The 15,096-nt window shown below is 41.4% G+C and overlaps 1 protein-coding gene across 2 annotated transcripts in view; it reads left to right on the top strand.

The window, feature by feature from the left end:
* The window catches only part of dlgap1b (DLG associated protein 1b), a 274,671-nt gene that overhangs the window by 64,248 nt on the left and 195,327 nt on the right, over positions 1 to 15,096 (top strand). The gene's annotated exons all lie outside the window — the stretch shown is intronic.

Here is a 15,096-nt window from a genome sequence, read left to right as displayed (position 1 = left end):
TTTGGAAAGGTGGCATCCTACAATGGTGCCACATTGAAAGTCACTGAGCTCTTCAGTAAGTCCATTCTACTGCCAATGTTTGTCTGTGGAGATTGCATGGCTGTGTACTCGATTTTATACACCTGTCAGTAACTGGTGTGGCCGAAATAGCCGAATCCACTCATTTGAAGGGGTGTCCACATACTTTTGTATATGTAGTGTATATACAGTACACACACATAAATGTAAAGCATCCATTGTGTGAGTGCAAGAAGCAGCTCTTATAGTGCCTTTAGAAAGCATTCATACCCTTTGACTTATTCCACATTTTGTTGTGTTACAGCCTGAATTCAAAATGGATGAAATAGATTTGTTTTCTCACCCATCTACACACAAACCCCTTTCCACAACTGGATTGTTCAACATTTGCCCATTAATTTTTCTAAATTCTTCAAGCTCTGTCAAATGGGTTGTTGGGTTGATCATAGCTAGACAACCATTTTCAGGTTTTGCCATAGATCTTCAAGTCAACTGTAACTCTGCCACTCAGGAACATTCCTGAAGATGTGTGTGTCAGATTTGGCCATGTGTTCTGCTGGAAGTCCTTGACGATTACAAGCATACCCACAACATGATGCAGCCACCACTATGCTTGAAAATATGGACAGTGGTACTCAGTAATGTGTTGTATAGGATGTGCCCCAAACATAACACTTTGTATTAAGGACAAAAAGTTAATTGCTTTGCCACATTTTTTTGCAGTTTTACTGTAGTGCCTTGATGCAAACATGAAGCATGTTTTGGAATAATTTTATTCTGTACAGGCTTAATTATTTTAAATCTGTCAATTAGGTTGGTATTTTGGAGTAAGTACAATGTTGTTGATCCATCCTCAGTTTTCTCCTATCACAGCTATTAAACTCTGTAACTGTTTTAAGGTCACCATTGTCCTCATGGTGAAATTCCTGAGCGGTTTCCTTCCCCTCCGGCAACTTAGTTAGGAAGCACGTCTATCTTTGTAGTGACTGGGTGTATTGATAAACCATCCAAAGTGTAATTAATAACTTCACTATGCCCAAAGGGATATTCAGTGTCTGCTTTTTAAGTCTTTACCCATCAACCAATAGGTGCCCTTCTTTGTGTAGCATTGGAAAAACCTCCCATGTCTTTGTGGTTGAATCTGTTTGAAATTCACTGCTCGACTGAGGGACCTTACATATAATTGTATGTGTGGGGTACAGAGATGAGGTAGTCATTCAAAAATCATATTAACACTTATTGCACACAGAGTGAGTCCATGCAACTTATTATGTGAATTGTAATGCAAATGTTTACTCCTGAACTTATCTAGGCTTGACATAACAAAGGGTTTGAATACTTATTGACTCAAGACATTTCAGATTTTCATTTTTAATTCATTTGTGAACATAAAAGAAGTATATACTTTGACACTTTGACATTATGGGGTTTTGTGTGTAGGCCAGTGACAGAAAATCGAAATTTAATACATTTTAAATTCAGGCTGTGACACAAAATGTGGAAAAAGTGAAGGGGTGTGAATACTTTCTGAAGGCACTGTATATCCCGAGATGTGATTAGCGCCCACTCCATGTTTATCTCCTTCCTGGAAGAGCAATAGCATCATGCGATACTGTACACCATCCTAATCGCATCCCCTATGTACCTCTGTGAAAGAGCTTATAATATATTTTGTAAACAGTACACAATGACTTAATGGCTTAATATGTTGTTCTCCATAGTCCCTCTGTGATTTAGTTATCCTCTCAATCAGATGGAGTGATCTAGTGTCTCTGTTCCAAGTACATATTACTGGGATTTGGTGTATAACCACAACCGAATCATTTCACCTCAAGAAGTATGAGAGGATTTCAACACCCACCATCTCCAATTGTTCTCAAATGTTTTCTGTAGTTGACATTCTAATGACAAGTATCTCACATAAGCATATTATTTAACTATGTTACCTAACTAATTCTGATTTAGCCCCCACAAGGGTCGTTCCAAACATCAAGTCAACACATCCGTCAGTGCTGCTGTGAGCCGCATCACAAGAGACATGCCAAATGGGAAGTATATTATTGATGCAATTTCAATGTTGTTTGAGTTGCTTTGTGTATCACCAAATTTCTCACTTCATCTAAGTTGCAACAAGTTGCTGAACATAGGCTTTTCAAGGAGCTGTCAGTCAAGGTGAGCTCATGGATATAAGCGCCCCGCCCACTCAACCTGTCTTTTCAAAATTCCTTGTAGTTAGCCGTGAGAGAAAAAGTACTTTTCAGAATGACTATTCAGGATCTTTAACTTAAACTACACTTTAAAGCATTTCCTGTAAAATGACCAATTGTTTTATGAATACTAGGTGTTATTATCACTTTCATTTCTAGAGATCTATTCAAAGGCATCAAAACTTTGTGGTTATAGGGCAAAACAGATCCAATGGGAATGGGTAAATAAAATATTCAACCATTAAAAGGTTTACGACCCACTGCCACTCTGATCTGCATTATTTTCCAGAGAACACATGGAGCTCTGAGTTGATTATCCCTTTTATACCATGGCTAGAAATTAACATATTTGCCGGCAGAAATGTATTCATTTGCCAGTAGAAATATAACAACCACTGAAGTAGCTAGCTAGTTTACTAACTAGCTACAGTAATTGCATTGGTAACCAAACAAACATACTTTTGTTTAGCTAACCAAACCATCATTCTAACTTGCTATTATGAAAATCGGGTTCAACAATGCCAATGTTATCAATTCAACTTTTGCTTTCAAAAGCAGCTCAAAAATAGTAACATGTAAGAATGAACTTCATAGCCATTTAATTATACTGTGCAATTATACTGTGCGTTATAGGGAATTATAAAATGGTTGGGTCTATTCCTGAATGCTGACTGGCTAAAACCTTATTCCAGCCAGTGTCCATTCCTCAAGTTACCACCTGCTAATGCTGTGACCTTTAAATGCCTATTTACTCTGTTCCATCTCACTGCGCAATCGACTGCCTCATCAGCCCAGCCAGGCAATTTATAAACTTGATCTCCACTATAAAAAGCATCTAGACATTAACTTCAATTTATTTTAGGCTAGCATTTGGTTTTCATCAGAGGAGAATTGTTTAAACCTTACCGTCTGTCTCTCCGACATTTGCAACATAGTTTCAATATTGAACTTTTATTTCCAGCTGTCCCGTAGTAATCTTCATGTTGGGAGGAGACTGACGGGTAGACAGATTTTCAATAGAAAACAAAACTGCAGCTAGATTCCAGCTTCCGTTTGAAGTGATTGTGTTAGCTGTGTTGTTGGCTAGCTCCTCTGAACAACAGTGTCCTGACGAGAGAACACACTTTCTATGCCAGGCGGAATTGCACATCATTAACACGTTATTATGGATTTATTTAAAAATAAATGTCACTATAAAACAGCTTAATCAAATGCAAATGCAGCTACTTGGCTGTTATTCTGGCTGCACTGTTTGAAGTGACTGTAAGTTAGTCGTAGTTGGCTAGCTGGCAAGCAAGAGATAAGAATGTTGCCAGCCAGTATGGCAATGGAACATGTGAACGAATGACTGGTTCACGTCCATAGATACAGAACAAAAAGACTTAATGACTGTGTCGCGTCTCTGGCAACCGAACGACCATTTGTGTCAGGACTATATCTTGTGGAAGGATGAAATAGTATGAATAAATTCATCGAAATAAAGTTTTTTTTAATGAAAATATTTCAATCGTTATTAGAATATGTTAATCTGACCTTGGTGCAGGTCATGTTGTCGTTCACATTACTGTCTCTGGTAAACACACAATATATCAAATAAAATCAAAGTTTATTTGTCACATGCACGAGATACAGAGGGTGTACACATTACAGTGTAATGGTTATTTGCATAGTAGCAATATCAAAACAAAGTGTCCAGATAAAAATATTTGATAAATATTAGATGCCGCTTACCCAGACACACTTAATTGAAAGAAATGCTATAGCCCCCAGCCACATCTTGCTAAGTGGATAGGTCTCTACAGAAGGTGTAAACGTTAGTGAAATGGCTACTTGCATATTTGCAAAGTAGCAATATCAAAAAAAGAAAGTGTCAATATATTAACAGATTTTAATAAGATTTGATGGTGCAAAAATGCTGTCAGTTCTATAATAATTGTTAGGGAACTACTACCACATACAGTTGAAGTCGGAAGTTTACATACACCTTAGCCAAATACATTTAAACTCAGTTTTACACATTTCCTGACAATTAATCAGAGTAAAAATTCCATGTCCTAGGTCAGTTAGGATCACCACTTTATTTTAAGAATGTGAAATGTCAGAATAACAGTAGAGAGTGATTTATTTCAGCTTTTATTTCCTTCATTACATTCCCAGTGGGTCAGAAGTTTACATTCACTCAATTAGTATTTGGTAGCATTGCCTTTAAATTGTTTAACTTGGGACAAATGTTTCGGGTAGCCTTCCACAAGCTTCCCAAAATAAGTTGGGTGTATTTTGGATCATTCCTCCTGACAGAGCTGGTGTAACTGAGTCAGGTTTGTAGGCCTCCTTGCTCGCACATGCTTTTTCAGTTCTGCCCACAAATATTCTATAGGATTGAGGTCAGGGCTTTGTGATGGCCACTCCAATACCTTGACTTTGTTGTCCTTAAGCCATTTTGCCACAACTTTGGAAGTTGTGGCAAAAGCAAACGCTTGGGGTCATTGTCCATTTGGAAGACCCATTTGCGACCAAGCTTTAACTTCCTGACTGATGTCTTGAGATGTTGCTTCAATATATCCACGTAATTTTCCTTCCTCATGATGCCATCTATTTTATGAAGTGCACCAGTCCCTCCTGCAGCAAGCACCCCCACAACATGATGCTGACACCCCGTGCTTCACGGTTGGGATGGTGTTCTTCGGCTTGCAAGCCTCCCCTTTTTTCCTCCAAGCATAACGATGGTCATTATGACCAAACAGTTATATTTTTGTTTCATCAGACCAGAGGACATTTCTCCAAAAAGTACGATCTTTGTCCCCATGTGCAGTTGCAAACTGTAGTTTGGCTTTCTTGTGGCGGTTTTGGAGCAGTGGCTTGTTCCTTACTGAGCAGCCTTTCAGGTTATGTCGATATAGGACTCGTTTTACTGTGGATATAGATACTTTTGTACCTGTTTCCCCCAGCATCTTCACCAGGTCTTTTGCTGGGGTTCTGTGATTGATTTCCACTTTTTGCATGGAAGTACGTTCATCTCTAGGAAACAGAACTCGTCTCCTTCCTGAGCGGTATGACGGCTGCGAGGTCCCATGGTGTTTATACTTGCATGCATCTGTACAGATGAACATGGTACCTTCAGGCGTTTGGAAATTGTTTTCAAGGATGAACCAGACTTGTGGAGGCCTGCAATTTGTTTTCTGAGGTCTTGGCTGATTTCTTTGGATTTTCCCATGATGTCAAGCAAAGCGGCACTGAGTTTGAAGGTAGGCCTTGAAATACATCCACAGGTACACCTCCAATTGACTCAAATTATGTCAATTAAACTATCAGAAGCTTCTAAAAAAATATATCCAAGCTGTTTAATGGCACAGTCAACTTAGTATATGTAAACTTCTGACCCACTGGAATTGTGATACAGTGATACAGATATAAGTTAAATAATCTGTCTGTAAACAATTGTTGAAAAAATTGCATGCACAAAGTAGATGAAAAACATGCACAAAGTAGATGTCCTAATCGACTTGCCAAAACTATAGTTTGTTAACAAGACATTTGTGGAGTGGTTGAACAACTAATTTTAATGACTCCCACCTAAGTTTATGTAAACTTCCGACTTCAACTGTATATCAGCCCTCTGATTACAGTGAAGAGCAAGACGTGCCACTCTGTTCTGGGCCAGCTGCAGCTTATCTAGGTCTTTCCTTGCAGCACTCGACCACACGACTGGGGAATAATCAAGATAAGACAAAACTAGAGCCTGCAAGACTTGCTTTTTGGAGTGTGGGTTCAAAAAAGCAGACCATCTCTTTATTACGGACATACCTCTACCCATCTTTACAACCATTGAATCTATATGTTTCACAATCTATAGTAGCACCAAGTAATTTAGTCACCTCAACTTGTTTAAACTTCTTATGGCTGAGATCCCGCTAACGGGATCGATATGACAACAACCAGTGGAAGTGCAGGGCGCCAAATTCAAACAACAGAAATCTCATAATTAAAATTCCTCAAACATACAAGTATTTTACACCATTTTAAAGATACACTTCGTGTTAATCCCACCACAGTGTCCGATTTCAAATAGACTTTACGGCGAAAGCACCACAAACGATTATGTTAGGCGAGTGCCTATTCACAGAAAAAAAACTGCAATTTTTCTCCAGCCAAAGAGAGGAGTCACAAAAAGCAGAAATAGTGATAAATGAATAACTACCCTTTGATGATCTTCATCAGATGACACTCATAGGACTTCATGTTACACAATACATGTATGTTTCATTCGATAAAGATTATATTTATTTTAAAAAATCTCCAAAACATCCGGTGATTTTGCAGAGAGCCACATCAATTTACAGAAATACTCATCATAAATGTTGATGACAATACAAGTGTTATACATGGAACTTTAGATAAACTTCTACTTAATGCAACCGCTGTGTCAGATTTAAAAAAAAGCTTACCGAAAAAGTATGCAATAATCTGAGTACAGCGCTGAGACCAAAACAAGCCAAACAGATATCAGAAATAGCATTAGAAATATTCACATACCTTTGATGATCTTCTTCAGAATGCACTACCAGGAATCCCAGTTCCACAATAAATGTTTGATTTGTTCAATAAAGTTAATAATTTATGTCCAAATACCTCCTTTTTGTTAGCGCGATCAGCCCAATAATCAAAATTCATGACGCGCTAGCAGACGAGCAGACGAAATGTCAAAAAGTTCCGTTACAGTCCGTCGAAACATGTCAAACAATGTATAGAATCAATCTGTAGGATGTTTGTAACATAAATCTTAAATAATGTTCCAACCTGAGAATTCCTTTGTCTGTAGAAATGCAATGGAACAGAGCTCGCTCTCACGTGAATGAGTGTCACCAGCTCGTGGCTCTCTGCCAGACCTCTGACTCATTCCTCTCTCATTCCCCCCTCCTTCACAGTAGAAGCATCAAACAAGGTTCTAAAGACTGTTGACATTTAGTGGAAGCCTTAGGAATATGACCAATATCCCACTGTATCTTCAATAGGGAATGAGTTGGGAAAAACTACAAACATCAGATTTCCCACTTCCAGGTTGGATTTTTTTCTCAGGCTTTTGCCTGCCAAATGAGTTATGTTATACTCACAGACATCATTCAAACAGTTTTAGAAACTTCAGTGTGTTTTCTATCCGAATATATTAATAAAATGCATATCTTAGCTTCTGGGACTGAGTAGCAGGCAGTTTACTCTGGGAACCTCTGGGTACCTTATTCATCCAAGCTACTCAATACTGCCCACAGCCATAAGAAGTTAACAGCCATACCATTCATTAACAGATTTAGCTGTCTAGAACTTAGGGAATGATTTGAACCAAACACAATGCTCTTAGTTTAAGAGATGTTCAGGACCAGTTTATTACTGGCCACCCATTACAAAACAGACTCCATCTAGTTGTTAAGGGTTTCAGTGACTTCATTAGCTTTGGTTGCTAATGCATATAAGGATTATATAAGAATCATGCTTTGTTTAATGCCAGTGGCAGTTCATTGGTAAGAAGAGAAAAGAGTAGAGGGCCTAGAGAGCTGCCCTGTGTTACACCACACGTTACATGTTTGACATTAGAGAAGCATCCTTTAAAGAAAACTCCTTGAGTTCTATTAGATAGTTCTGAATCCCCGATATGGCAATCTGAGGTTGAAAAGCCATAACAGATAAGTTATGGTCAGTAATATCAAAGGCTGCACTGAAATCTAACAGTACAGCTCCCACAATCTTCTTATAAATTATTTTCAACCAATCATCGGTCATTTGTGTCAGTGCAGTACATGTTGAGTGCCCTTCTCTATAAGAATGCTGAAAGTCTGTTGTTAATTTTTTTTTACAAAGAAGTAACATTGTATTTGGTCAACACACCATTTTTTCCAACAGATCTGGCTGCAAGCTTATAGGTCTGCTGTTAGAACCAGTGAAGGCCGCTTTACCACTTTAACACTGGAGAATGTGCAGTGGAATGAATCACAGCAATCAAGGGACGAAATGGATGCGGAGTGATATATTTGCATGTGCGTGTGCCCTATGTGCCTGTACTTGTGTTCCTGTGTGTATGTCTTGTAAACAGACAGTAGTGTATCCGTGTAAGGGGAAATCCTTAATTACATTATGCACTAAACCTCTCAATTATTACATATTGCTGCACACACATTTCCAGTGAGGAATATATCAATAAATGATGCCTGTCAAGGGGGAATGAGAGTTATACAATATATTTCATAAGACCTGTTACTCTGGAGAATCTTACATTTAAAAAAGATTGTACAGCTTCAAATTGACGTAGAGAGATGGAGTTTAGTCTCTCCCTCTCCCTCCCCAGATTGCTAATGAGCAGTGTGATTCTCCACCCACACAAAGGCCTGTGATGAAATGCACGACCATGACGTGACCTCTTTATGTATAGGACATCATCACACACTACAGCAGACCAGAGGAGAGAGAAAATATATAACATTTAGGTGCAGTACAGGCACCATCATAGACACCCTCACCTGTTTCCCAGCTCTCCTGCTCGATCAGATTGATTATTACTTTGAAGCAGCGCGTTAGGATTGGCCAGATCTATGGCAACACTTGAAAAGACTGACCAATCAATCTGGGATAAAAGATATTAAGTATGTGTGCGCTTCAAATGGCATCCTATTCTCTATATAGTGTACCATAAGGCTCTGTTCAAAATGTAGTGCATTATATATGGAATAGGATGCCAGTTGGGATGCAACCGATTGAAAGAAAATCCTCAAACCTACATTCTTCCTTTTGAGTAAGCTTCTCTAGGATTCTCAAACAGATGGAAATGGATTGGAGACCAATGTTCCCTCTAAGCTGCGCGCGGGTGTGCAGCTCCCCTCGGACTTCCGCACAGAAGAAATATGATCCCCAGCAGATAAGCACGAGATTGAACTTCACTCAACTTTCTACAGTTTTCCCCTTTAGTTAACACTATCAACATTTTGCTCTACTGTGGAAACAGTAATCGAATCAATGCATTAGCCATTTAAAAAAAAAAAAAAGTTTATTTTATGTTGTACTTTTTACCCCTTTTTGTCCCCAATTTTGTGATATCCATTTGGTAGATAATGCAATTTTTTTGTGTTGCTGCAACTCTTGCACGGACTCGGGAGAGGCGAAGCTCGAGAACCGTGCTTCCTCCGAAACACAACCCAGCCAAGCCACACTGCCGCATTGCTTCTTGACACAATGCCAGTTTAACCCAGAAGCCAGCCACACCAATGTGTCGGTGGGAACGCAGTATAGCTGGCGTCCGAAGCCAGCATGCATGCGCCCGGCCGCCACAAGGAGTTGCTAAAGCGCGATGGGACAAGGACATCATAGCCGGCCAAACCCTCCCCTAACCCCGACGACACTGGGTCAATTGTGCGCCAACTCATGGGTCTCCCGTTTACGGCTGGCTGCAACACAGCCCGGGATCGAACCAATTCCAATGTAATATAGTGAAACAAAATTAACTATGGAAGATTTAAGTATGCAAAACTAACTGAGCAAGATATTTTCTTGTAGGCAGAGCCCATTGGAGTAGGACTATATTGCACTGACAGGCATCACTCAGGCCCATACTCTATACACCCCGCCATAACCAATCAGAGCTTCAGGCCAATATGCAAATGGCCATATATGGATCTGTACCATTTATTTTGAACTGGACTGTGTTTCGGGTACAGTATGAGCGGTTCCAAGTAGATGTGCTTGTTTTGAGATCAAAGTGAAAGCTGCATGTTGCCACGTGTTGTTAAGAGTTTTTTGCTAGTTAGTGAGTTATTAGCCCAGTTATAGTTCATTTCTTGTCAACAATAGGGGAGTGGTGGCTTCCAACAAAAGCACAAAATGTGTGCATTTCTAGACATCTTTGAAAAGCGAGTCAGGTAAAGAGATGTTTATGTCTAAAAGGGGAATTGTTGTATTTTGAGATGGTCTTGAATAAGCTAAGTAGCCAATAGGCAGAGCGTAGCGTAATTTGTCTGATTCTCTGTAATAATGGTATGGGAACCTAGATAAAAAGGTTAATGTGAAGCCCGGCATGTAATTTTTTTCTCCAAAAGTCTCATGGAATGTACTGTAGGCATTGAACACCACACATTTGGCTGCAACTGTAGGCTGAATTATAGAACAGCTATTTCCATGTTAAAATGTTATGGGATGTGTTTTTCTCCATTGTTTTTTATGGTAGGCCACTCTGGTAGGCCTACATTATGATCAAATAACCACAGTAGCCTACTGTTTAAAACTAACTTTAAGCGGGTACAGCTTCAGTGTTCACAGTAAACGTGTGCAGGAAGTTGCACAGAAAGATGGCGCCGACGGAGAGGGCAGCATCTCGACTAGCTCTTAGGAAACTTTGCAGTATTTAGATTTTTATCTACAATTTTTTACATTATTAGCTCAGGAAATGTTGTTTCATTACATACAGCCGGGAAGAACTATTGGAATCATCAGAACTACCAGCATTACGACCAGGAATACGACTTCCCTGGAGCAGATCCTTTGTTCACTCACCCCAGAGAAATTTGACTTATTCCGGAAGCCGACCCAAAACATCGCCGGCGGAGGAGAGGCACTCGAGACAGCCTGCTGGTTCAACTTAGGAGGCACGCACACCACCCACCGCTTCCAAGTATATTACTTGCTAATGTTCAGTCTCTGGATAACAAAGTTGATGAGCTTAGGGGCCTGGAACATACTTTGTTTCACGGAAACATGGCTCTCTTGGGATACTCTGTCGGAGTCGGTAAAGCCAGCAGGATTCTCAGTACATCCAATCAAACTTTATTTGTAACATGCGCCGAATTCAACAAGTGTAGATTTTACTGTGAAATGCTTACTTACAAGCCCTTAACCAACAGTGCAGTTCAAGAAGAGTTAAGAAAGTATTTACCAAGTAGACTAAAATAAAAAGTAACACAATAAGAATAACAATAATGAGGTTATATACAGGGGGCACCGGTACCGAGTCAGTGTGCGGGGGTACAGGTTAATTGAGGTAATTTGTACATGTAGGTGGGGGTAAAGTGACTATGCATAGATAATAAACAGCGAGTAGCAACAGTGTACAAAAGGGAGGGGGGAGGTCAATGTAAATTGTCCAGTGGTGATTGTATTAATTGTTCAGCAGTCTTATGGCTTGGGGGTAGAAGCTGTTGAGGAGCCTCTTGGTCCTAGACTTGGCGCTCCATTACCGCTTGCCATGCGGTAGCAGAGAAAACAGTCTATAGCTTGGGTGACTGGAGTCTGACAATTTTATGAGCTTTCCTCTGACACCTCCTATTATATAGGTCCTGGATGGCAGGAACCTTGGCCCCAGTGATGTACTGGGCCGTACGCACTACCCTCTGTAGTGTCTTACGGTCAGATGCCGAGCAATTTCCATACCAGGTGGTAATGCAACCGGTCAGGATGCTCTCGATGGTGCAGCTGTAGAACCTTTTGAGGATCTGGGGACCCATGCCAAATCTTTTCAGTCTCCTGATGGGGAAAAGGTTTTGTCGTGCTTTCTTCACAACTGTCTTGGTAAGTTTGGACCATGATAGTTTGTTGGTGATGTGGACACCAAGGAACTTCAAACTCTCGACCCGCTCCACTACAGCCCCGTCAATGTTAATGGGGGCCTTAGTCTCAGTCTTGCTGACATTGAGGGAGAAGTTGTTATCCTGGCACCATACTGGCAGTTCTCTGACCTCCTCTCTGACCTCTGACCTCCTTATAGGCAGTCTCATTGCCGGTCAGGTGATCATTGCCGGTGATCAGCACTGTTGTGGCTTCAGCAAACTTAATGATGGTGTTGGAGTCATGTTTGGCCACACAGTCGTGTGTGAACAGGGAGTACAGGAGTGGACTAAGTACACACCCCTGAGGGGCCCCTGTGTTAAGGATCAGCGTGGCAGACATGTTGTTACCTACTCTTACCACCTGGGGGCGGCCCGTCAGGAAGTCCAGGATCCAGTTGCAGAGGGAGGTGTTTAGTCCCAGAGGCCTTAGCTTAGTGATGAACTTCATGGGCACTATGGTGTTGAACACTCACTCTCACATAGGTGTTCCTTTTGTCCAGGTGAGAAAGGGCAGTGTGGAGTGCGATTGAGAATGCATCATCTGTGGATCTGTTGGGGTGGTATGTGAATTGGAGTGGGTCTAGGGAGTCCGGGAGGATGCTGTTGATGTGAGTCATGACCAGCCTTTCAAAACACTTCATGGCTACCGACGTGAGTGCCACGGGGCGGTAATCATTTAGGCAGGTTAAAATCGCTTCCTTGAGCACAGGGACTGTGGTGGTCTGTTTGAAACAGGTATTACAGACTCAGTCAGGGAGCGCTTGAAAATGTCAGTGAAGACACTTGCCAGTTGGTCCGCGCATGCTTTGAGTACACGTCCTGGTAAGCCGTCTGGCCCAGCGGCTTTGTGAATGTTGACCTGTTTAAAGATTTTGTTCACATTGGTTACCGATGGTGTTATCACACAGACATCCAGCACAGCTGGTGCTCTCATGCTTCAGTGTTTCTTGCCTCGAAGCGAGCATAAAAGGAATTTAGCTCGTCCGGTAGGCTCACATCACTGGGAAGCACGTGTCTGGTTTTCCCTTTGTAGTCCGTAATAGTTTCAAGCCCTGCCACATCCGACGAGTATCAGAGCCGGTGTAGTAGGATTCAATCTTAATCCTGTATTGGCGCGTTGCTTGTTTGCATCCGGATTAGTCTCACGCTCCTTGAAAGCGGCAGCTCTAGCCTTTAGCTCGATGCAGATGTTGCCTGTAATCCATAGCTTCTGGTTGGGATATGTACGTACAATCACTGTGGGTACGACGTTGTCGATGCACTTATTGATAAAGCCGATGACTGAGGTGGTGTACTCCTCAATGCCATTGGATGAATCCTGGAACATATTCCAATCTGTGCTAGCAAAACAGTCCTGTAGTGTAGCATCCTCGTCATCTGACCACTTCTGTATTCCTGCTCTAGTTTTAGCTTGTAAGCAGGAATCAGGAGGATATAATTATGGTCAGATTTGCCAAATAGAGGGCGGGGGAGAGCTTTGTATTCATCTTTGTGTGTGGAGTAAAAGTGGTCTAGGATTTTTTTTCTCTGGTTGCACATGTGACATACTGGTAAAAATGTGGTAAAACTGATTTAAGTTTGCCTGCATTAAAGTCCCCGGCCACTAAGAGCGCCGCTTCTGGGTGAGCATTTGTCTTTTCTTATGGCCTTATAGAGTTGGTTGAGAGCGGTCTTACATGCTGACCAGACCGGACACGTCGCCTGTGCGAGCATCGCAAAATAAATGTAGAAATCCATGTTATTAAAATATTGCACCCACACTGCTCGCACGCGCCAACGAGCGTCTACGACGCGAAGGGCTAAGATAGAAGTCGTTCCTATTTCTGACGCAGATCGCGCTGAAAGTCATCTCCTCATTGGTTTATAGAAGCAGGTCTCATGGGTTATACCCACGTGGGGGATTGAACCAGCTGTTATTAACAACTAAACACACACCCCCACCCCTCGTCTTACCAGAGGTAGAGTCTCTGTTCTACCGGTGCAAGGAAAATCACGCTAGCTCATTATTGCCCATATCTTCATTCAGCCATGTCTCTGTAATACATAAGATGTTACAGTTTTTAATGTCCCGTTGGTAGGATAATGTTAATCGTAGGTCATCAATTTTATTATCCAATGATTGCACGTTAGCAAGAAGAACAGATGGCAGTGGGAGTTTTCTCGCTCGCTTACGAATCTTCAGAAGGATGCCCGATCTGCGTTCCCTTTTCCTGCATGTTTACTTCACGCAAAACTTTTCTACATCGCCCAGACGGGAATAAATATCTCTCCGGGAAGCAGAAGGGCGGAGGGGTGTGTTTCATGATTAACGACTTATGGTGTAATTCTAGGAACATACAGAAACTCAATTACTTTTGTTCACCCAACCTAGAATACCGCACAATTACATGGTGAACATATTATCTCCCAAGAGAACTTCCCTCCATCATCGCCACGGGCGTTTACATCCCACCTCAAGCCGAAACCTTGACGGCCCTCAAATAACTTCACTGGACTTTATGCAAACTGAAAACCACATATCCTGAGGCTGCATTTATTGTAGCTGGGGATTTTAACAAAGCAAATCTGAGGACTAGGCTGATGAAGTTCTATCAACATATCGACTGTCCTACTCGTGCTACTAAGACTCTCAACCATTGCTATTCAAACTTCCGGAATGCTTACAAGGCCCACCCCCACCCTCCTTTTGGCAAATCTGACCATGACTCCATCTTGCTCCTCCCATCCTATAGGCAGAAACAAACAGGAAGTGCCCAGTACTTCGTACTATTCAACGCTGGTCTGACCAATCGGAATCCAAGCTTCAGGATTGTTTTGATCACGTGGACTGGGATATGATCTGGGTAGCTTGCGAAAATAATCTAGACACATACAGAGATACGGTGACTGAGTTTATAAGGAAGTATATAGGATGTAGTACCCACTGTGACTATTAAAACCCACTCAATATTATCGCTTGCACAGTGCTCCTTGGGATGTTTAAAGCTTGGGAAATCTTTTTGTATCCAAATCCGGCTTTAAACTTCTTCACAACAGTATCTCGGACCTGCCTGGTGTGTTCCTTGTTCTTCATGATGCTCTCTGCGCTTTTGACGGACCTCTGAGACTATCACAGTGCAGGTGCATTTATACGGAGACTTGATTACACATAGGTGGATTGTATTTATCATCATTAGTCATTTAGGTCAACATTGGCTCATTCAGAGATCCTCACTGAACTTCTGGAGAGAGTTTGCTGCACTGAAAGTAAAGGGGCTGAATAATTTTGCGCGCCCAATTTTTCTGTTTTT

This window comes from Oncorhynchus mykiss, chromosome 15, assembly GCF_057628025.1.
Source record: "Oncorhynchus mykiss isolate SJ-2025 chromosome 15, ASM5762802v1, whole genome shotgun sequence".
NCBI lineage: Eukaryota > Metazoa > Chordata > Actinopteri > Salmoniformes > Salmonidae > Oncorhynchus > Oncorhynchus mykiss.
Note: the sequence above shows the minus strand (reverse complement) of the source record. Positions and strands in the feature narration are given on the sequence as shown.